Source organism: Amblyraja radiata, chromosome 35 (genome assembly GCF_010909765.2).
Source record: "Amblyraja radiata isolate CabotCenter1 chromosome 35, sAmbRad1.1.pri, whole genome shotgun sequence".
NCBI classification, from domain to species: Eukaryota; Metazoa; Chordata; class Chondrichthyes; order Rajiformes; family Rajidae; genus Amblyraja; species Amblyraja radiata.
Window position 1 is genome coordinate 7,884,004 of NC_045990.1, and position 23,955 is coordinate 7,907,958.

Sequence of the window (23,955 nt, forward strand, 5' to 3'; positions counted from 1 at the left end):
GAACTTCAGGGAGGTGGTCACACAAATGTTAAGTCAGCCAGTGGTGACCGCCAGGTACAGGAATTTAGTGTGGCTGTTCCCCTTTCAAACAAGTATACCGCTCGGATACTGTTGGGAGAGAGGCCCCTAAGCAGAGAACAATAGTGGCAGCGAGATCAGTGGCAGATCTTAGTCTGATGAGCAGCAAGGGAGGGCCGAGACTAGGAGAGTGACGGAGACTAGTTAGGTGAACAGACTAGAGATTCTGTGGCCTCAAACAAGACTCCTGGATACCAGAGTCAAGGATGTCTCCATGGTTACATAGGGAGGGAGGGAGGGAGGGAGGGTAAGTAACCAGGTTACAGTGTACATTGGTACCAATAACACAGGTAGAAAAAAAAATGATGTCCTGTGGAGAGAATTTAGGAAATAAGGAAGAAGGTTTAAAGCAGAACCTCAAAAGTTGAGTGCCCCCTCGGTGTGTGAAAGTTATTGGTGGGAATTTTGAGAGACAGAAGTCTATATCTCAATTGTCACACATTTGAGGCTGGTCTGGAAGATTCAATCACAGGTCAAGAGCGAGCTAGCCAATTGTATACAATGTAGAAACAAATGTTGGTTTACTGGAAACAATTTTGGTTTGAAGGTGGATGATAGAATGGCCGTTGAGGGATGTTTTTCATTCTGGGGGCCTGCAACAAGTGGTGTTAGGTCCGCTGGAATTCATTATAAGCAATTTGGATGAGAATGTAATTGACCTGTTTAATAAGTTTGTGGTTTGAACTATGTACCCCAAGATCTTTGCCCACATTGAAGACAAGGGTGCCAAATGCCCATTTCACCCTGACTACAACGTTCAGGGAACGATGTACTTGTACCGCAAGATTTCTCTTATTTGTCAGAGTTAAATTCCATTTGCTAATCCTTGGCCCACTTTCCCAGTTATTCTACATCATGTTGCAATCTTAGACAACATGTATATAGTTCCCTGAAAGTAGCAACACAGAAAGAGTGAAGGGGGCATTTGGCACCCTGTCTTCAGCGTGGACATCGAGTACGGGAATTCACAAATCACGCTACAACTGTACAGGATGTTGATGAGACTGCACTTCGAATATTATGGTCACTTAGCTACTGGAAGGATGTCATAAAGCTTGAAAGTGTTCAGAAAAAAAAGTCAAAGATGTTACTGGAACAGGATGGTTTGCATTCTTAGGAAAGAACAAATTGACCAGGGCTTTTTTCCCTGGAGCATAAGTGACTGAGAGTTGACCATTCACGAGTGGGGGAGGTTAGATAAGGTGAATGCTATTTCCTTCCCTAGGTAGAGTAATCTACAACTGGAGGGCACAGATTTAAGGCAAGAGATTTAAAGGTGACCTGAGGGGCAACCTTATCCATACAGTGGAATGAGATGCCAGAGGAAGCAGTAGAAGCAGGCATAATTACAATGATCAAAAGACAGGTACATAAATAGAAGTTTAGAGGGATAAGAGGCTAAATGCAAGCAAACGGAACATGCTTACTTAGGCAGCTTGGTTGGCATGGGCGAGTTGGACTGAAGGGTCTTTTTCCACTCTCTATAACTATGACATTTTAAAATTGATGATTTTTATGTCAACTTCCTTACAAGAGAAACCTTTATTTTGGAACTACATTCCTGTAGGTGTTTTGAAATTTCATAATCCAAAAATGTATAATGGTAGAGAGCGACTCATATCCTCCTCCCATTTGTTTTCACTTAGTCAGCCCCTGCAGACACGATGCAAACAAACTCAGTATTTCACTAAAATGCTGCTTATATTATAGCTAATTGTACATCATTATATACCAGCACACCACCAAGATTAGCCAAAAGTTTCTTTACGCAACCAATTCATCCAGTTATCCAGATTGTCACATTGGATTCAGACTTTTTCTACGCCAAATGCTGAGAAAGACCCATGATAAAAAGGTCTTCAACTCCATAAAACTTGCTTTTAATTGATTATATTTAAGGATAAAAATATCGCTCCTAAATTTAAGATGGTTCTTTATGAAGCTATGCACACAAATCAATTGATAAACTTGAAGAACACAATCATTTATCAGAAGAAATTAGAAATTTTCCAATGATCATCCAAATGCCATAAAGTATTGTAAACCATATTCAATTCTGCACTACTAAATAAGTTGTATAATAAACCAAAAAAAGTCATACTGGAGTGTATTCAAAATAATTAGACTGATCATGCTGTGGTTCTTCACAATAATAATGCAAACAATTAATATCTTATGGTGTGGTTTCCCAATATCATTGACTATATTTTGGACTTGCACTGTTCCTTTTACAAATTCATACTGATGCAACACATTTGTAGGCAAATTAGAGAATTAGCTCTCTAACACAACATTAGGCACAATTCTTGCGCTCCTTTGGCTGTCAGGTAATATGGGGGATGTGGAGAAGCGATGTGGGCAATAATTCAATTTAACTCTACAATTATTACAATTGGCATTTGCATTTACAAAGCACCTTTAAAATAGTTCCAGCTTTAACAAGAAATCACGAGATCACATTCCCATTTTCATTGGTGGATAGGTAGAGAAGGGAGTTGGCAACTTCAAATTCCTGGGCTTAAAACTTCAGATTACTTTTGTCCTGGGCCCAGCATAAGATGTAATCAATGAAGAAGGGACATTATCTCAGAAGTAAAAAAGGATGTAAATGAAAAGTCCAAGAAACTTCTGCAAATCCTGACTGATTGCATCATAGCGTGGGACAACAATTTCAAAGCAGGAGGAACGCAAGAGCCTACAGAGAGTGGTGAACTCAGCCTGGTCCATAGTGGGAAGAGCCTTTTGACAATAAAAAAACATCTATATGGGACACTACCTCCAGGCAGCAAAATCTATCCAGGATTCCCACCAATCAGGACATGCCCTCTTTTTTATGCATCAGGCAGGAGATGCAGAAGACTGAAATACCACACTGCCAGGATCAAAAAGTTACTTTCCAACAAAAATCAGGCTCCTGAACTAATCTGCATAATTCTACTTCTACCTTGACAATCGAATACTACTGTGCCAGCGGTCGAGCAGCTACCTTACAGCGCTCGCCGTACCGGAGACCCGGGTTCGACCCAGACTGCAGGTGCTGTCTGTACGTAGTTTGTACATTCTCCCTGTAACCTGCATGGGTTTTCTCCGAGATCTTTGGTTTCCTCCCACACCCAAGACGTACAGGTATGTAGGTTAATAGGCTTGGTGTATGTGTAAATTGTCCCTAGTGTGTGTAGGATAGTGTTAATGTGCAGGGATCACTGGTCAGTGTGGACTTGGTGGGCCAAAGGGCCTGTTTCCACGCTGTATCTCTAAACTAAACTACCAATAGACGTGTTTCTTTTACAGTTTGTGTTTTGCAGTTTTTCCCACCACTATCTTGCAGAATTTGTGTAATTTATACATTATTTATATGTTTTTTTATATGTGTATTTGTCTGAGTGTACATACCCATGATGCTACTGCAAGCAATATTTTCATTGGACCTGTACCTCACCATACTTAAGCACTTGGCAATAAATGTGATTTAGCTTAAAGAGAAACTTCCTGCAAAGAACACAGCACTGTAGTAATTCAGGGCATCAGTACAGCATTACCTTCTTCTGATCAATTACAGATGAGTAAAAGGACTAGCTCGCAACAACCAAAACAAATCAAAATAAATCGTGGGGGACTGCAACTTTCATACAAAAAGGTAAAAATTAAATCAGTAGAAATAGTTTGGAAAACTGATCATTTTGCATGAGGAATCTACTCATGCATTCAAATATGGTTAATTTTATAGTAAGAGATCTTACGGGGGAAAAAGTAATCACATTATGATAATTTTGCAACGGTTGACAAATGTTAAAATTAAAGCTGTAGTAACTGTGATGCCAGGATGGCCAAGGCACCAGCAAAATTTCATTAAGATCATTACTTATAGGCAATACATAAAGAAAGATTCAATAATTCTTACATTCCACTAGAAAATACAAGATCCACATGAAGAGTGATTCTCTGAAGGACTGGGCTATAACAGCACAGTGATGTTCAAATCTGTTGCTGCTTGAGCTGCGCATGAGGGAGAAAGTACCAAGTTCATAAATTCATAGGGAAGCTGCCCATGAAGCTGAACTGAACATTTCAGTCTTTATTGATTGGGAAGTGGTCCATCTGGTCAGTGGTTTTAAGGTAAGAAACCATGGATTCTCTGATTCATAAGACATCTCTAATGATATCTAAAGTCTTAACAGCAAGTAGTATTGACTGTTACTAAGGTAATAAGAGGTAGAGATCAAAAGGTAAGACAGTGAAATACCCAAGTGAAGATGTTTGCTCTGGGGGTGGGACTATTCACAAACTTTGGAGCAATGAACTCCACACGCGACTTTATCTAATTGGTTCAGTGCCAATAAATAGGAAGCTAAGGATTTGAAGTGGAAAGTGAAGGTGATATTGTAGCATACAATAGTCCAACTGCAACAGGATGAAGATGGATGAGATGGGCCGGACCAACATAGTATCACCTTAAAGGAGATGGATAGAAGAATTGGACTGAGTGAGACTTAGGAACACGATTTAACTCCATCCAAAACCCCCAATCAATAGTACAACAGCCAAGTTCAGAGAAAATCTAGGACAAGTAAATTACAAGACCCTAAGTCTGGAACACAAGTGAACAACAGGAAGCTGCGAATCTGACCAAGGTTGATCACCTCATTATTATACAGCTGCAAGTATTTGTTGGTGTTTTTTTTTTTTAATTAAGAGATTTAATAAAACCAAAGGTAGATGCAAAAAGCTGGAGTAACTCAGCGGGTCAGACAGCATCTCTGGAGAAAAGGAATAGGTGACATTTCGGGTCGAGACCCATCTTCAGATTTAATATAACCAATTACAAGAAGGGCTTCGACCCGAAACGGCACCCATTCCTTCTCTCCAGAGATGGTCTGTCCCGCTGAGCATTTTGTGTCTACCTTCAATTTAAACCGACATATGCAGTTCATTCCTACACAAGTACATTTTTCACTAGTTAGTAGCACAACTTTCATACAAATGCAAAAGCAGAATAAAAGTTAAATCAAATTTTGATAAGGTGGCGAAAAGTTGAAAGTCGTCAATGTGGTCTTGAGCTTACAATTAAATCGATCATAATTAAATGGAAGAGCAGGCTGAGGAACCTTTTCCTGTTCCTAATTTATATGTTGGACTAATTACACTGAAATCAGTTTCTACCATACAAAAGTGACTCAAACATTGTACATAATTTTCAGAGGATTGAGCAAATGTGACAAAAAAACAAAGGAATAAGTAGCTACTTGATGTCAGTCGCTATTGAATGCCGTGCTGAGCCTACCATCTAATGATTTAGATAAAGGGTGAAATTTTAACAATGCTACAAAAGAGATGATAAGTGGATGGTTCAAATTGTTTGCAATTGGAAAAACATTTGTTTCTCAGCTTAGAAAGACGATGTACAAGTATTGATGAAGATCATTTAACGTTTTTTTTTTTTTTTAAGGAAGGGATATCATCATATTGGGGTAAATAGAGAAAAGGTTCACTAGATGGATTCCTGGATGAAAAGGTTCCACAAACCTAGTTTGCTAGCACCGTGTGGTAGCAGCACCATCTGCCACGACATTGTGCCGTTCCTTGTATTTGTCAAATGTAATTTATCACTTTAACTTTACACTTTTGAACTACTATAAATGCATAACATAGCTTTGGCTGTAATTTCAAATACTCTGTCCCAATTGTTACTCAATGTTGCATAAAATCTAAAGGAACGTGGGCAGGTGGGACTAGTGTAGCTGGGACTTGTTGGCCGGTGTGGGCAAGTTGGGCCAAATAGCCTGTTTCCACACTGCATCACCCTATGACTGAGAATCTTTCAAGAACTCGAAAGGAACGCAAACATTTGGAGACAATCTCACTAAACACATTTGTATGATAACTGATGAAAATAAATGTTTTTCATCAGATACCAGGTACAACAGCTATGAGTTGTAAGATTAAGCAGCTTATAACAAATTACTAGGCAGAGATCCAGTGTAACTCAAGTTTGAGTCTGGGGAAAGTAAATGTAAAATCGGAGGTTTATACTGAGGTGTAATTTCATTGACCAGATTGCAAAAATAATCTTTCATACTTCAATTCTGAAACAGCATAAGCACAATAGTACATCAAAAAGGCATAGATTTTAACAGTGGGCTATAAAATGTTAAAAAAAAAAAATAAGAACCCAAGAAAAAACAGTGCAGCAGGCCACATTTATTGTTTCCTTGTTTAAAATATGTGTTTGCCAGACAGAAAGTTTAATGAAGATTTACTGGAGTGGATGAATGGGCGGCATATGAGGATACATTGGATAGTTTTGAGTTTACAAGTTTAGAAAAATGAAAGAAATTCAAAATCACACAAAATTCCTGTTGGGTTTGACAGGCCAGATACACGGAGAATGTTTCCCTGGATGGAGGACATCTGTTAAACCACTCTGCTGCACCCATTTTAATCAAATCAAATGTATACATTCCTGCAGATTATTGAATCAAGGATTACACGGATGGTGTTAAAAATGGTGACGAGGTAAATAACAGCCATAATCTTGATGAATAGCGGGGCAAAAGGACATGTGGCCTAATCCGGCTCCCATTTTTATATTAAGCTCTTATAAAGACGAACAAAAAAGAATTAAAATACATTGCTCCTCCACAGGGCTCCCTTGGTCCTGAAGTTCAAGAGTTTATGAACACATGCTCTTCTGAAGATGTCCCTTCATGTTGCACCAATAACCCAGCACTCCCTGTTTTATTGTGCACTGTCAGTAATCACTGGCAGTTAAGCTTTCTAGCATAGAAATCTCCATGCTGAGAAAGCTATGCAGCCAAACAGAGGGGGAGGGAGGGCTGCATTTTCCGTCGTATCCGGCATTCAAAGGGTCATCGAGGTGAACTAACTCTCAAATTTCAGCACTAGGCAGCTGTAGTGCTCGCTCCAGCCCACCCAACACACGCCTCACAAGCAGATCTTCATGACATACCTATAACCCATATTACATATTTTAGTGTGCAAAAGAACTATAGATGCTGGTTTAAATCAAAGGTAGATACAAAATGCTGGAGTAACAGCCATCACAACAGAATATATAATGTGCCTTGCATTATCAGGTTACAAGGGTGGCTAATGAGATTTGTAACAATTCAACCACAGGAATGAATCGAGTATTGAGTGATCACAGGATTACGTATCAGATTTTGAAAAAATCAGTAGTCAAACTGTCGGGAAAAATTACAAACTGGAACAAACTGGAATGAGATATGGAATAAACCCTTCTTCAGAAGAACTTGTTTTATTGAAACCCAGTCTAATAAATTGTAAGCAAGGGGAAAGTGGCCATTTGGTTAGAGTGAGGGGAGAGGCAATGGGTCCACTTCAAGACATCCCCATTTGCATCTAGAACCTCTACAGCAGAAATAGCAAGCCATCCCTATGATGCCAAGAGTCAAAGCTCCAAGGCAGAGAAATACATGTGATAAATTTGTAGGAACTACAGATGCTGGTATAAACCAAAGATAGACACAAAAAGCTGGAGTAACTCAGCAGGGACAGGCAGCATCTCTGGAGAGAAGGAATGGGTGACTCCAGAGATGCTGCCTGTCCCGCTGAGTTACTCCAGCTTTTTTTGTGTCTATCCAAGTGATAAATTTGGTCTATTTAGAAATTTAGGTCATTGTAACTTTAGGAACATACAATATCAGGCTCCTCTGCAAACAACTAGCTTAGTACATAACTAGGATGCCAAACATTTGAAGTGGAAAACAAAACGGATACAGCAGCTACCAATAGCCCAGGTGCAGAGGACAAGGATAGATGAAGTGGGTCAGACCTAGACTATTGATATGGCACCATCTTATTGGATAAGCACAGAAGGAAAATTGGATCTGGTGAACAGGATTTAACTACGAAATCCTGAACACAATGAGAACCGAGCTACAACACTCAAAGGATCCCGAGCTTGAAACTCAGAAAAGGCTGGGGTTCACAGATTCAAGGCCAATCGCCTTAAGTCTTGATGGGAGCATACAATACAAGTTGAGAGAAATTATATGTTTGCAATTAAGAGTTTGAATAAAGTTGTCAGTGGCATTTCTAATATGTGCAAATTCAGCACAACACTAAATCGTTAATACCAGAAGCAGAAATAAATATTGTAAGTTACCAATCCAAAATACTATCAATTCAACAGGGGAGAGTAAGTATAGCATCCCTAATCTCAACCATATGACAGCCAAGGGCTAAACAAGGTCAGCTTATACATCAAGCATCATTCAATCCAAATAAAAAACAAGGGCCACAAGATTCCTCTAGCGCCTTCAGGTTCTGAAGGATCCAATACCAAAAAGAATAAAATTTATCTTTCAACAAATGCTGCCTGATCAGCGGAGTATTTCTAGTTTTGTTTTTATTTCAAATTTCCAGGATCTGCAATTTTTGATTTTCATTTCTTACACTTTCTCAATGTCGGTACAGAACCAACTAATGATATAGTTACTGTAGTGCTTCCTTTTTTTAAAAATGATGACACAAGATACCATTCCAACCCATTCAGGGTTCGCAGCAGAGTAGTTCCTTCCCCTTCTTGACTGCAACCCTTCAACATAAGAAGGGTCTCGACCCGAAACGTCACCTATTCCTTCTCTCCAGAGATGCTGCTTGTCCCGAGTTACTCCAGCATTTTGTGTCTACTCTTCAACATATCCTCTATATAGTGCCCATCATTTCCTTTTGAGCGAGCCTTTTGGCATTTAATTGAAAAATAGAATAACTTACTGTGGCCAATTAATCTACCAGCATAGTTTTGGACGTCAGAAGTGAGCGCTAATGTGGAAACCCACTTGCTCATAGGGAGAACATGGGAATTCCACATCAATAGCACTCAAGGTTAGGATCAAACGCAAGTTCTGGACCTGTGAGGCAACAGTGCTAACTGTTGCATCACTGTGCCATCCTCAAGGAATCCTGGAAGGGCAGTTGCTATCGGAATTATGTAAAAGTATATTTTAGAAACATGCAATTTGTTGAATTACTTTACAATGCAAAATGAAGTTTTTGGAGAAAAAAAAATAATTAAATGTCTATTGGAATATTATTAAAAGTAACATCAGATATCCCAGAAAATCTGGCAGCCTGTCACAAAGTCTAACATGCGCCAGTTTGACTGTAGTTTCTCTTCCAAGACAAAATAATGTTATCGCATATTTTCTCATCATCTACTACAGTAAAATACTTAATTTTGCACCATTGCACTAACAAGTCTGAGCAAGGAAACTACTGTATACTTTGAATCTTTCTTTCCAATTTTATGCAGAAAACAAATTAAAGCAAATAAAAATTGCCTTTCATTGATATTCAAAGAGAAATCCTAGCAAGAACACATCATTGTTCTTTTAAATGAGCAATAGGTGAACAAATTTTAGCCAGAGCCAAGAAAGAGTAATTGCGCATGTTAGAAATTCTCAAATCTATTTATATTTGGCATAATTCTAGCAGATGGCTAAAACATACCCACAATATCTCAAGAGTAAACCAAAGCCAAAAAAAGTTCCAGTGGCTAACTTTGTAAAACAGAAAAAAACAAGAATCAGCTCAAAATAGCTTTGCCAGTATTCTCACTACACTCAAATGGTGCCACCATGTATCACTTCTCTCATCAACATACACTGCCTTTCTGTTTCATGTTCCATGCTTTTACCCTTAACTACTCAATGCAATAAAAACATTCAAATTCTTGCCACACTATCTACAGCAACAACCAGAACATGTGCTAAATGTTAATTCCCTTATGACAGAGGAGAAAGGAGCACGATTGATGGGCCATAGTAATGTTAGAGCATTGGAATCTGAGTGCAAGAGTACTTGAAGATAAAGAGGATTGGCTCATTCTGTCAAACTGGAAAAGTTACAAAGCCTATAATGGGGGAGACATGGATATATAGAAATGAATAGTGCCAAAGCAGAGGTTGCATGGAAACAACTGTAACCAGTGTGGCTGCATTAGTTTTTTTCTCAGGTGTAGAAAGTGGAGTATGGTTAGGTTTCTCGCATTTCTGCAGAAAGTAAATAATTGAGCCTTATTATTAGGTTCTTGGGGATAGAGAACAGATGAAACAAGTCCCGATGTTGAAAGGAGACTCTAAATGTCAAAGCGAAGCAGTGGAATTCAAAGAGGTGAAATTCAAGTAAATTCATAAAGACCTGACATGAGGTCCAAGACTATAATTCCAAAAACCTCCATCCTAATAAGGAGCATCCACGGCAATTATTCATGATATAGAACCTACAGTATGTTCAAATGGTAGAACAATCACTTCAATGCTGTAGCAGAGATCCTAAACTGCAAGTTAGAATCCTCTGGCATGTACTGGTTTAGATGGAAAGGTGACCAACAGAAGATGAAAGCATAACATCAGACTCAAACTTTGGAGGAAAAAAGTTTCTAACAGTGATGAATGACCTTACATTCATTGATCATTTGTTATTTTATCTTTAGAAAATTTTGTGACAGCTTTGGTATTTCTAGTTCTGAAGCATCAAAGAAAAGCACAGAATCCAACAGTTTAAATGGGACAGATTTGCTAATCAATGAGCCTGTTACAAAAATTATCACTTCATCTACAAATTCCAATAAACAAACTCCAAGTGGACACTTTCCCACTTACCTGGCAGCAGCCATTAACTGCTTTGGAGAGATCGTTAGTTGACTTTTGATCACCAGATGACATCACGATGCTTTCTATTGCTGGCTGAAATACAGGAGGGCCTTTTTTTTAAAATTAAGTTTCATAAGAGTACAATATTAGTGATTAATTTATCCATTGACGGAACATAAGAGCAAGAGCAGACCTTTTGCTGCTCGAGCCTGAAGTCTTCTTAAAAAGGGACATGGCAAATTTTTAGGTCTTCATTTAAGTAAGAATGTCATCTTGTGACAAAATGCTAATCTCTCTAAAGCAAAGAATGGCTAACAAATTGACTATCCAACCACAAAATTCTGAAAATTAAACATGAGGAATATTGTACGAGTATATGGTAACTGAATTAAAAAACATGCAATTTTAAAGCCAAACAAGAGGGCAGTGAAAAGATTTTGACACTACCTGCTCAATTTAGTGAGATATCCTTGGTATGACTAAATGAAATGATCTGGCTAAATCACATGCAAATACATTGCTGCACATTACCAGACAGTACAAGACAACAATAAATATGAAACTAACAATGAGCTCCAATAAATACATTTAAGACCATTTCACACACAAGGGAAATAATATTTATCTCTGGTTGAGTTATCCAGCGTTTCCTGTTTTTATTTTATTGCTATCATTCCACTATGTTACTATGATACAATTCCCACAACAATGACAGACATTAAAAGACAGTGAATAAATTAATATTGAATTGAAGGAGGGAATATTAGAAAAAGACAAAGAAGTCCAGTCAAAGAGATGGTATTAAAGGGTTGCCCAGAGACAGGGACAACTCCAGGACTTAGCGCTCAAGCAAATGACAGATGGGACTGAAGGAGTCCAAACTCAAGAATTTTAAAACTAGAGGTTGGAGTTGATTGGAAGGCAACATAGGCCATTGGTTTCTCAGGAATAAGGATGATAATGTTATGTCTTGTTTAAGAAAGGAGATCAGACTGAATCCTGGAATCATCAAATTGGAGGAGCAAAGCAGAATGAGAAGGGAGTGGCAAGTAAGATAGCATTTAGAAGCTCACCTCAGGGTTAACCAGAATACTAAAATAGCAAATCGACCAAATTTAGTGGCTACAAAATGGTTGTAACGTGCAGTTCAACTGAAATCAGTGTTCTACCCCAATTTTACCTGGAAAGGTTTCTGCATTCCTAATGGCAAAATGTCCCCGAAACATAATGGTAGCGCCAAGTCAAAAGTAGTGGTGATTGGGAGCGCTTGCCATTCTCAGCACACAAATATTTTTTGCATTGTATTTTCAGGTGTCATTATGGAGACTAATGTGCAAGTATCTCAATTATTTGTTACATTACCAAGATTTTAATCATTCTCTATTATAATCCTGCTTTCCATATTACACTCCAACTGATTGCCGAAACTTCACGAGAAATTGAACTAAAATTAACCTGTCAGGAAAACCATTCAGATCTAACGTGGAAATATCCATCCACAATCATCTTCTGCTTTCTATAATTTGATTACTTCACTGTCCCTTTTTTTTGCATTGACTTTCAATAATATCCCAATCCAATAATATTTGATGTGATCACTGTCTTGACAATTAATAAAGATAAACATACCTCAACCATTTGAGACATTGTATTACTTACATACATTTACTGTACTATCTTAATGAAAATCTCCAGCTCAAAATTAAATCAATTTGTTTCAAAATGATGTCCTTAAATTAACGCCAATTCTAGATTAAAACACCTTACGAACTAAATGTAACTTTATACTTAAATTATTTCAAAGATTGATCGAATTGCAGATGTTTGCCTTTTCTCACTTCTCCCAAATAAAATCATGAAGTGAACAATACAGTCCTTCAATTCTTTGTTTTTAAATGAAAAAAATGTTCAGAGCCGGGAGGGGGGGAAGAGCGCACCTACAGTAAAATAACAAGAATAGCACTGTGCCTTAGACGTGGAAATTGGGATCTCAATGATGGGAAATAGCAGAGATTGCAAATGCTTATTTTGGATGGGTATTTGGGTTAGAACACCTGGAAATCATCCCAATCACATTATTGAAGATCTATAAGGAAGGAGGAACTTACACTGGAGAAAACTCCCCAAACTAACGTTGTTAAAAACTGGAAAGTCCCTTGGTAACTCCTAGTCGGAAACTTGAGGAAGTGCCTGCAGAGATAATGGATGTGTTCTCCACTAAAATTCCCTAGATTCCACAGGTCCCAGAGGACTGAAAACCCACAACTGTAACACTGCTAATCAACAAAGCAGGGGAACAGAAAGCAGTAAATTATGGGCCACTTAACATAACATTTAACATGTGTAGGAAAGAGCTGCAGATGCTGGTTTAAATCAAAGGTGGACACAAAATGTTGGAGTAACTCAGCGGGCCAGGCAGCATCTCTGGAGAGAAGGAATGGGTGACGTTTCGGGTCGACTGAAGATGGGACCTCGACCCGAAACGTCACCCATTCCTTCTCTCTAGAGATGCTGCCTGGCCCACTGAGTTACTCCAGCATTTTGTGTCTACCTATAACATTTAACATTGGGGAAATGCTGGAATTCAATTGATGAAGCAATAGCTGAACATTTGGAAAATTACAACTTAATATGGCTTTCCAAAACCAATTTTAACTAATTCACTAATGGAAGATATAACCAAAAGGATGGATGAAGGTGAAGTAGTAAATATAGGGTATTTGAATTTCTGAAAGGGATTGGGAAGGTGCGACTAAATGTTACTGCACTAAAATGCAGGCAACTGATGGATTTAATATATTGACGTGGATAGGGAAGATACTAGAGAGAAACAGAATAAAAATAAATGGGTTACTTTTAGATTCGCAAATAATAACTCGTGAGGTGTATTGATCAATGCTGCAATGAGGTGTAGACTTTATTAACTACTTTTGTATCCATCAGTCTGGTCAAAAATAACATCAGCAATAAATATTCCATTCAAAATTGTCGCAGTAATGGTTAACCTTATATACAGGAAAAGTAACAAACTATACTATGTAGAGTTGAGACAGTTTGTGGCCCACGTGTCCAGAAATTGAACGAACATTTAATACAATACAATACAATACAATACCTTTTATTTATCATTTGAACCTCACATGAGGTTCAAACGAAATTTGGTTTCTGCAGCCATACAAAAAAAGAACCAAGACACACACCAACACAATTCAATTTAAATAAACATCCATCACAGTGAGTCTCCTCCTCACTGTGATGGAAGCCAAAGACTTGTCTCTCCCCTGCTCTCCATTCCTCTCCCGAAGTCGAGGTCAAAGCCCCTGGCGGGCGCTAGCAAATCCGCGGCCACTCAAAGCCACGCCGGGCGATGTAGGGCCCTGCCCCGGGTCTTGATGTTGGAGCCCTCGGCGGGCGCTAGCAAGTCCGCGGCAATTTACAGCCACGCCGGGCGTTGTAAGGCCCCGCTCCAGGTCACTCTCAACCCCGCAATTCGGGCGGGAGAAGTCGCCGTTGCCGGTGCCCCGCAAAGCGGTCTCCCACCGGGGACCCGCGAGCTCCTGGTGTCACCATCCACCGGAGTCGGGTCGCAGCAGCTCGCCCCCGCAGCTCTCCACGCACCGAAGCTGGCTAGCTCCACGGAGGTAGGTCCGTAGGTCCACAGCTCCACAACTCCACAGCTCCACGGAGGTAGGTCCACAGCTCCACAGGCTCCGTGACTTGAGCCCCCAGGTCGCTCCGGTTCGAGGCCACTCCACGGCGCTAGGCCCCAACGGCAACGGAGACCCGACAGGGAAAAGGTCGGGTCTCCATGCAGGGAAGAGATTTAAAAGTTTCCCCCACCCCCCACACATACACATTTAAAAACCCATTACAAACTAAACCCTCAACAGGACCCTCAACAGGACAAAAAAATAAAAAATACACAGACAGACTGCAGAGGCCGCTGCGACATCAGTCGCGCCGCCCACCCACTACAGGTTTGTAGTGGTTTGTAGAATATACAACATGCCACGAGAATATTTACAGCTCTCAGCTCCAAGAGGCTGTGAGAGATGCATATGATCTTCTCTGGCTATTCAAAATTCAGTAATATTGATAATACAGCATTGCAGTTCAAACTTAGTGAGCCATGGGAAATTCCGAGTCCAAAGTTAAAAACCTACAGCCACCTAAACAAAAAACTCTAGTAAAGTTAGTGTGTGTCAGGGACCATTTAGTATAAATGTTAGTATGAGGTTAACTAGTTTAAATAGAAGAAAGGTGAATGAGAAGGTTGTGAAATTTATGTTTATATTTTTTGCACTTGAAATGTAACCTCAAATCAAATTCCATTGGAACCTGAAATCTAATTTTAAGTCTAACCGAATTGAAACAATGTGCTTGACCACTCGAAAATGCAATCGAAATTGAGACCTTGAACATTTTCAAATGTGAAACACCCAAGCAGTCAAGGGGGGAGGACTGAAAACTTATCAGGCCAGAACTTGTGATACCCAACCCTGGGTTCTCAAGACATCTGCAACATTCTTTCTGTACATAGTCTATCTGGTCCTGTTAGAATTTTATAGGTTTCCACAGAGCTCTCATTTGTCTGATTCATTTATTCAAGTAAAATTGAATTGGAGTGATTCAATTTAACTAAATTTAACTTACTGAATATACTGCTTTGTTAAAATGAGTCAGAAATGGTGACTCATTCAATGAGAAGTACTTGAGATATTTCCTATCTGGTGACCAGGTTGGTGATCACAGCTGGTCTGTGGGTGGCTACTATATGTGACCTACATTATGATGGCACCGTGTAAATTAAATCTATCAGGGTGCGCTCATGATTCAGAAAAATGGAAGTCAATTCATTTTTACAGATTTTATCAACATTGCAACATTGCAATTTTCTGGTTAGTTTAGAAACACAGCGCAGAAACAGGCCCTTCGGCCCACTCACATTAATACTATCCTACGCATACACTAGGGACAATTTACGCTTATACCAGCCAATTAACCGACAAACCTGTAGTCTTTGGAATGTGAGAGGAAACCGTAGATCACCCCCTTTGATGTCTCGTTCTCACACCTTACACTTTCCTATCTCTGTATCTCCCCCTCCCCGACTCTCAGTCTGAAGAAGGGTCTCCACCCAAAAACGTCACCCATTCCTTCTCTTCAGAGAGCTGCCAGTCCCACTGAGTTACTCCAGCATTTTGTGTATATCTTCAGCAAAATCTAACTCTGATAAATTACTGATTTAAGCTGACAGTGTGGCATGGTCCAAATACATTATCAAAATACATATGCCCAAAAAAACAATATCTATTGTCAGGCCCTATCAAGCTTGGGTTGAGTAACTAGCCTCTGATTCACAGCGATTAGCGAGGTGGACGCAGATATGTGATAATCTCTACATAAAAAAAAGAATTACGCACTCATGGAATGATACTGAGATGAAAAGTGCTAATTTGGTTTTAGCACAACCCCCAGTGCAGGAAGGAAGAGTATTATAGTGTTAATTACTTGCAATCTGTGGATAAATGATGTAATCCCAATCACTACAAGGGCAGCTGGCTGGTATACAATTTGCTTGGCTCAAGAAAGTGACTGTGTACTATTAATTATGCAGTATGATCTGCAGAAGAGGACACAGTAGCCCAATAGTCAACTTATTTGTCTAAATTATCAAACCAATGTCACTCTGGCAGATGAGATATTAAATAAATCTAGATTAAAAGTAGATGACTGTAATGACAATTTAATGGATGGTCAGAGAATTCCATCTGACTTCTTTATCTGGCCTACATGCACCCCAGAAATCACAAAAACAGTTGATTCTTAACTACATTCTCAGTTTAGGAGATAACAGAAATGTCTAAAAAATAATGACCATTATTCAGTGCCACCAGTGTTCAATAAACTGTAACTGTCAATAGTTACCCACATAAACAATTACCATTCATACCTTATAATAAATTGTTGGAGGGAATCCAGGGAAATGCCAATGAAAATGGATTGTTATAGAGCTTTACTTTCAGATGAAAGGCGGATAAAAATACACAACTGAAAGTGCTCATGAATTCAACCACATAAGCTACATTATTAACAAATTACATACTCTTAAACAGGGAATGAAATAAATACACACTAATTATCTTGTAATATCTGAGATAGATAAAAGAATAATGAAAGTGTATTAGTCTAAACTATACATTGAAAGTTATCCAGTGTGTTCCAGATATAAATCATTAAAGCAATCCAATAATGCTATTGTTTAATGATTCCCTCCCTTTCTGGGATCTATTCAATCAAATACAAACTTTTAATTGCATCACATTCGCCTTTGAAATAATTTCAAGACAACACTCATTCTGTAACTGTGACAATGCACAAATAACATTTAAATAATTCAAACTATGTGAATACCAATCAACTCTTTCAGTGCAACCACTAGCACACACTTCATTTACACTCTTGGGACTAGCAACTTGATTGAAAACAGCATTTTCTACTATGTGCAAGTTTGTAAATAAACCTGGTTTGCACTACTTTATTGACCATTGGTGCTTCTTTCACCAGTACTCCCAATGTTAAAACTTTGGTAAACTTGTAACATCTACTATCCGTAGATTAGGTTATTCCCCACCCCCAAAACTACACAGCAATTCTTGATAGAAAGCAGATGTCTGTAGGCGCCAGTTCAGGAACTGTCTGCCAACAATCACTACCCAAGTGCACTCAAAGAATTGAAGCATGGATAAAATACTGGGCAGTGGCTGACATCTGTGAAAACATACCTCAGTTTCAGTCAGGAGAGGAAAATGAAGCAGCTCAGCAACTTCAATATTTCTAATTACATACACAAGCCCATTTATGAAATACACAAAGTAAGTTCCCTGAATAATATTACTGAGTACTTGGTACAGCATCGTACCACAAATATCTTCAGGATTGAATTTGATTCCAAGCAGAAACTTAAAAATAATGAAATTGAGGATACAAGATGAGGTGCAGAATGAGAAAGATTACACTCAAGCACTGGTATGTCATACAGAAGTGACTAGCATAAAGTTGTTATATCCCAGAATTTCTTATAAATGCCGAGGGTCTCGAGATTTACAAGTTCTATTTCAATAAAAAAAGTAAGCAAATGATTTCCATAGGTATACACACTGAAAAGCACAAAGCAAGCATTAGATTTGTTTTTTTAATTGAAAATCTACAACAAAAATAAACAAAACTGGACAGACCATATTTCACTATTACTGGTAAACACTATGAAGACATTCATTCCTGTATGCAGTTTGCAAAAGATTTCTCATCTTTTGCCAACCTTCCTAATCACAAGACATGTTCAGTTTCCATTTATAAAAACTATATATCCATTTTAAGAACTTGTCACGTAGATCAAATTTCACATTCTACATACCACAAAACCCAGAATGCCAACACATCATTGCACTAACAGAAATAAGACAAGCTAAATATCTCAATTAATGCTCTGGCGTAATCCAATCTCCATGTTTTTACAATTGGGTTTTAATCACTGAAAAAAAATCTCAGTCTGAACAGTGACAGTGACTGGTCAATGCAATTCAGGTTTCACCTTTTCTAGGTGGGGAAATATAAATATATTAAAAGTAATTAGCAATATATTAAACCAGTTCAATAATACAGGGAGAAATTTCATTTTTGCTAAGCATAACATAATGCCGGAGATACACTGTGAGCAACTAACAAAAGAAGAAACCCAACAATAAATTTAAATAGATCCTAGTAGCTGATTGGTAACAGCAATGCATGATGCAATAAATGCTGATACATAGAAAAGTAAAGAGTCATGTAAATATATGGACCAGTTAAGCTCTAATGGCAAATCCACATGGCAAAAATCCTTACAACAAACAATTCCATCAGGGATGAAGGGAAGAAATGCAAAATTTATCATTCCAATGAAACAAAATTAATTCATACTACTAATTATCTTGTAATATCTGAGATAGCTAAAAGAATAATGAAAAAGAGTATTAGTCTAAACTATAAATTTAAAAGTTATCCAGTGTGTTCCAGATATAAATCAATAAAGCAATCTGATAATGTTCTTGTTTAATGATTAAAAGACCCTATATTCACTGCACTATGCATGGGAGAAACATATTTTCCCAAATATCAATCAACAAAAACATTTGCACTAATCTACCACATGAAATCTTCTGGACAGATGCAAAGCTTGATCAAAAAGAATGTCTTGGAAAACGCTCATTTCAGATTATTACTTTAGTATTGGCATCAAATCCATTAGAATATGGAAGTGATGGGAATGGAAATAAATAATCGATCTATCTCCTTTAAATCTAGATAGATATATTGATAACTATAAATAAACATATTCCTATTAATTGCATGTGTAGAGATTATGAAAGGCAAAGATCCTCAAAACAAAATGGTCTGCTAGACATAGCGATCTCATATGGTCCACTTGGTAAGGAATCTTGAAGGGGAAAGTGAAGGGAAAAGAATGGCAATGACAGGTGTCCGAATATTGTCACAAAAAGAAAAAAAACAGCATAAATTTAGAACCAGATGGCCTATTTTCGGTAACAATACCTCATTAGTGAATGAAACAACCAATGGACATGATCATTCACTAATTTGGCAACATTTTTGTAAACATTGGTAGTTTTTTTTTTAAGGTAAGAATTATACACAATGGAAGTTAAGCATTCACTCACTGATCTAATACTTTAACCCAGTGAGTTAGGGAGAGATATTTTCAGAACTGCAGCTTTTTCAAATTATTTGAAGTATATATATTCACTGCAATGTGATTAATAAAAGGACTTTTAATCAGCTGTCCATCTACTTCTTTAATTCTAATTTAGATTTTGAGAAAGTTATTAAGTAGGAGCACATGGGGTGAGAACAATGTACTCCTAGAAATTGAGACAAGAGGACTGAGAAGAACGTGCTACATACAGTTCAACATAACCAACAATATTGTGTTAAAAAAATGTTATAATAAAACCAAAGAGGAAATAAAGTGGCAATATATTTTGCAAAGGAGTTCTTTTTGTACAATATTAGGTTCCTATATATGGATTTGCAAGATGGAGAGTTCTCAGTTAGCTTTGTGTGGGTTGCTGCTCAGAACAGATGTCACAAGAGTAGAGAATGCATGCCACTATTTTAAAACTCCAAACATAATGCAGTCAGATCACTATCAGTGTCCGCCTCACCACACCACACACTTAGGTTTAATTGCGAAAGGTCATTCAGGCTCTTGTGCCGCACTTCAACTTTGACCCAAATCATTATCTGTAGACATTCCCATCTGCCAAATGTAAAAATTAAGCTACTTAGTGAATTGCAAACTTAGGTTTTAATTTCATAGATGAGAATAAGACTTTACAAAATAGAAAAGGAAAATATTTCATTCATCCCACCTGTGCCAATTAAAAAACTACTCAGTCAAAATCCATCTTCCAGCATGTCCAAGACAAGCAGTCAGGTTCTTCAAGCACACATCCAAATTCTAAAACTCCGATCTTGTGCTCTTCCGGTTTTGCAGTTTTTTCTATTTTCGCAAAAACGGTACATGATAGCGCTACAATTTTCGCCACCCTACTCACCATTCTCCTGTGCTACACAGACAACAAGTTTTGTTACGATCTATGTATATTTTAAAAGTTAAGATTTTAAAATCTTAAAATCCATGCATACGCAGATTGGTCCCCTCTCCTGTCACTCGCCGCCACGTAGATTGGTCTCCTCTCCTGTCAGGGACGGCAACGCCTCTTCCTGCTCCATCGCCGCACTGATTGGCCGGGTCCGCTGTCAGTTACAGGCGGCACCCGACTCGCCTAGCGAGGAGAATATAAAGCTGAAGGAGCGGAGTAAGCATCACTAACACTCCACTCAGTCTGTGGGCGCCTCCGTGGGGCGCACACTTCACTTGCAAGCCCACAAACAGTCTGCCCAGGTGAGGCAGAGGTTCACTTGCACTTCCTCCAACCCCATCTACTATACCCGTTGTTCCAGGTGTCAACCTCTCTACATTTGCGAGATTAAGAGCCCGCTCTGCGATCGTTTCGCTGAACCACTCCGCTTAGTCTGTCATAACTTACCTGATCTCCCGGTTGCTCAGCAATTCGACTCCCCCTCCCATTCCCAATCTGACCTTTCTGTCCTGGTCCTCCATTGTCAGAGTTAGGCCCAGGGCAAATTGGAGGAAAAGCACCTCATATTTCGCTTGGGTAGTTTACACCCCAGCGGTATGAACATTGACTTCTCTAACTTCAAATAGCCCTTGCTTTCCCTCTCTATCCCCTCCTCCTTCCCAATTCTCCCGCCAGTCTTACTGTCTCTGACTACATGCTATCTTTGTCCCGACAACTCCCCCGACATCAGTCTGAAGAAGGGTCTCGACCCAAAACGTCGCCCATTCCTTCTCTCCAGGGATGCTGCCTGTCCCACTGAGTTACTCCAGCATTTTGCATCCATCTTCAAATTTTCCTAACCTTAACAAAACAAAATTGGACCATGTACTCAGCTGATTTGATTGAAATGATACATTTCGTCTGCACTTGTTCACTGACAAATTGGGAATAGACCCAACGGGTCTGCACTTGGTCTAGTATACTATTAAAAGTCTTGTCTTGTTTTATCTGTCTGTCTGTGAGATCGAGGAACAACGCCAAAACGGAACACAATAGCGCGAACATTTTTGCAGAATCTTACTCAAATTTTCCCCATGGTCGTTTGTATCAAGTTTCTTCACATTTGATATTTTTCACGTTATTGATATTTAAAGTTTTTAAAAGGCCAACTTTGAAAATAATAACTGCCTGTGAGTGGGAGACCTTTCTAGCAGCTTCCAGTGATGATGTCACAATGGTATCTCACAGTCCGCCAATCACAATGGGAGCTCATTTACACAAGCTGCCGTGAAGATTCCGAATACCGAAAATGACATCACAGTGTGATTTCCGCTGCCAATACAGAAGTTATGAGAGTTGATGGAGTGGGGGATGGGAGGAGAACAAATGTCATTTAAACATTGTCTTTAAGGGGGGAGTGCGAAAGGGGAGAGCTGACCAAGGGAGTGACTGAGTTTAGAGAAAAGGAGAGCGAGGTAGAGGTGACAGAGAGACAATGGGATCAGCAGCTTCAAGGGGAGTAAGGAGAGAGTGAGATTTTTGCCCCCCCCCCCCCCATGTGGGAAGGATTGATTGACCCAAGGGAGCCCCGACAAGCGCCGACTGCCCCCCCACCCCCTCACGTGTGGAGGATTGATTGCATTGGGGGAAACAGGTGAGTGGGGGAAACAGGTGAGTGGTGGAATATTGCGTTGGGGAAACGGGGCCCAACGGGTCAGGAGGGTAGGGAGGGGAGAGGGGTTATGGAGGGTGGGAATCTTACGTTCGGCAACGGGTTGAGGGGGGACCACGCCTCCCGTGGGGGCTACGGGTTAGTAGTGCAATATTGCATTGGGGAACGGGTTGCGTTGGGGGACCAGGCCTCCTCCCGTGTGACAGGTCCCGTGTGTCCCAACGGGTCCCAGTTGGTCTAGTGTATAATAAAAAGTTGAGGTAGAACAATGGTAATAATGATACTAGTATTGGTTTATTATCTTTGTGTACAGAGAAAAAGAAAAACTGTTTGCGTACTATCCAGTCAAATCATGTAATGCATCAGTAAAATCATGCCATTCACAAGCATAACAGGCAGTGGAAAGAAAAAAATTATAGAAGGCAGACTATAATGCAAGTATTATAGTGTTACAGTTAGACAAAAGTTCAGATTAAAAAAATGTACAAGTGCCGTAGTGAGGTAGGTTTGTTAGATTGGGAATGCACCCTTATCTTATGAGAGGATCAGTGGTCTCATAAGAAGGAAGACTGTTCCTGAAATCGGTGGTACACACTTTCAAATTTTGCATCTTCTGCCTGACAGAAGGGAATGACTGGGAGGTCCTTAATTATATTGACATCCTCATCACTTTGCACTGCTGGTTTATCTAACTACTTATTTTTAAACACTGGTTTGATAATTCACCACTAAACTTTAAAGCATTAGTAAATCTAGATCACTCTTATCACTTATTCAAGGCGAGTGATACACAGCAGACTTTAATTGCTTTAATTGCCTAATTCAGCAAGAAAGAACTTTGACTAGTATTGGGTTTGTTGACAAAAGACAGATTAAAAGCCAGCTGTACTTTTAATTGCTGTAATTTAAATGTATTCAAAAAAAATTATGTAGTGCCACAATTTTCGTTACATGCTGTAATTTAGATTTCTCCTAGGGCTTTCATGGCCACTTGACCTGCATATAATTTATCACCGATAATATAAAGTCTTTCTATTCATCTCTGATTTATTTCCTCAAAAATAATGCCAGATAGAAGAGCTCCAAAGGCCAAATTTAAAAAATGATCACGAGGTATAATAAGATTCACAATAATATTTAAAGCAAACACTAAAAAATATTTTAATACTCCATGCAGTTTGCTTTCAACTGCAAATGGTGTATGTATTGCTAAATTTATAGAAACCGATATTTGTACATCAAAATCAACACATAGCAAGAAATCTCAAAAAAAAATTTTAAATCCAAATTTTGTTCGGCTTCTACAGTTAGCTGACTATTTGGTCCTTTCTGCTTTAAATAAGTTTGTTTTATAATCAATGGAGAATACTTTGCTTAAATTAGTGCACATTCAAAATAATTTTCACCACGGCAACTGTTCTGAAGCCAAAATTGCAAATCAGCCTCTTTTCTACTGCAAATGGAGATTCCCATTAAAGGAATTAAAATTAACTAGCCCTCCGCAAAATTAAGACATCAATCTAATCATGAATCATCAGGTTCCGTCAGTTTTGCTAAAATTGAATATTATCCTTTATTGCAAGATTCAATTTTATCTAGAACATCACGCATAATTTTGATCTCCAGGCTCTCAAGATATTTTTCACATTCATGGGATGAGCTGCACAGACTGAGCCAGCATTTAATTGCCCATCACTAATTGCCCTTAAGATGGTGGTGAAACCGCTGCAGTCCTTTGAGGTATACCTACAATACTGTGATAGATGAGACATGCTTGGGGGAGATTGAGGGCTATGAAGAGAGGTTAATTTTTGTAATAAAAAAATTGGCAAATGGGGAGGATGAGCAGGCTGGACCTACCTTTAGAAACAGAAACATGACGTAAGGAAATAGCAGCAAATGATTCTAACCTTGCCTATCCACA

General features: G+C 38.9%; 1 protein-coding gene across 1 annotated transcript in view; it reads right to left on the reverse strand.

Moving 5' to 3' along the window:
* The window catches only part of LOC116966050 (bromodomain-containing protein 4-like), a 127,685-nt gene that overhangs the window by 91,585 nt on the left and 12,145 nt on the right, over nucleotides 1–23,955 (reverse strand).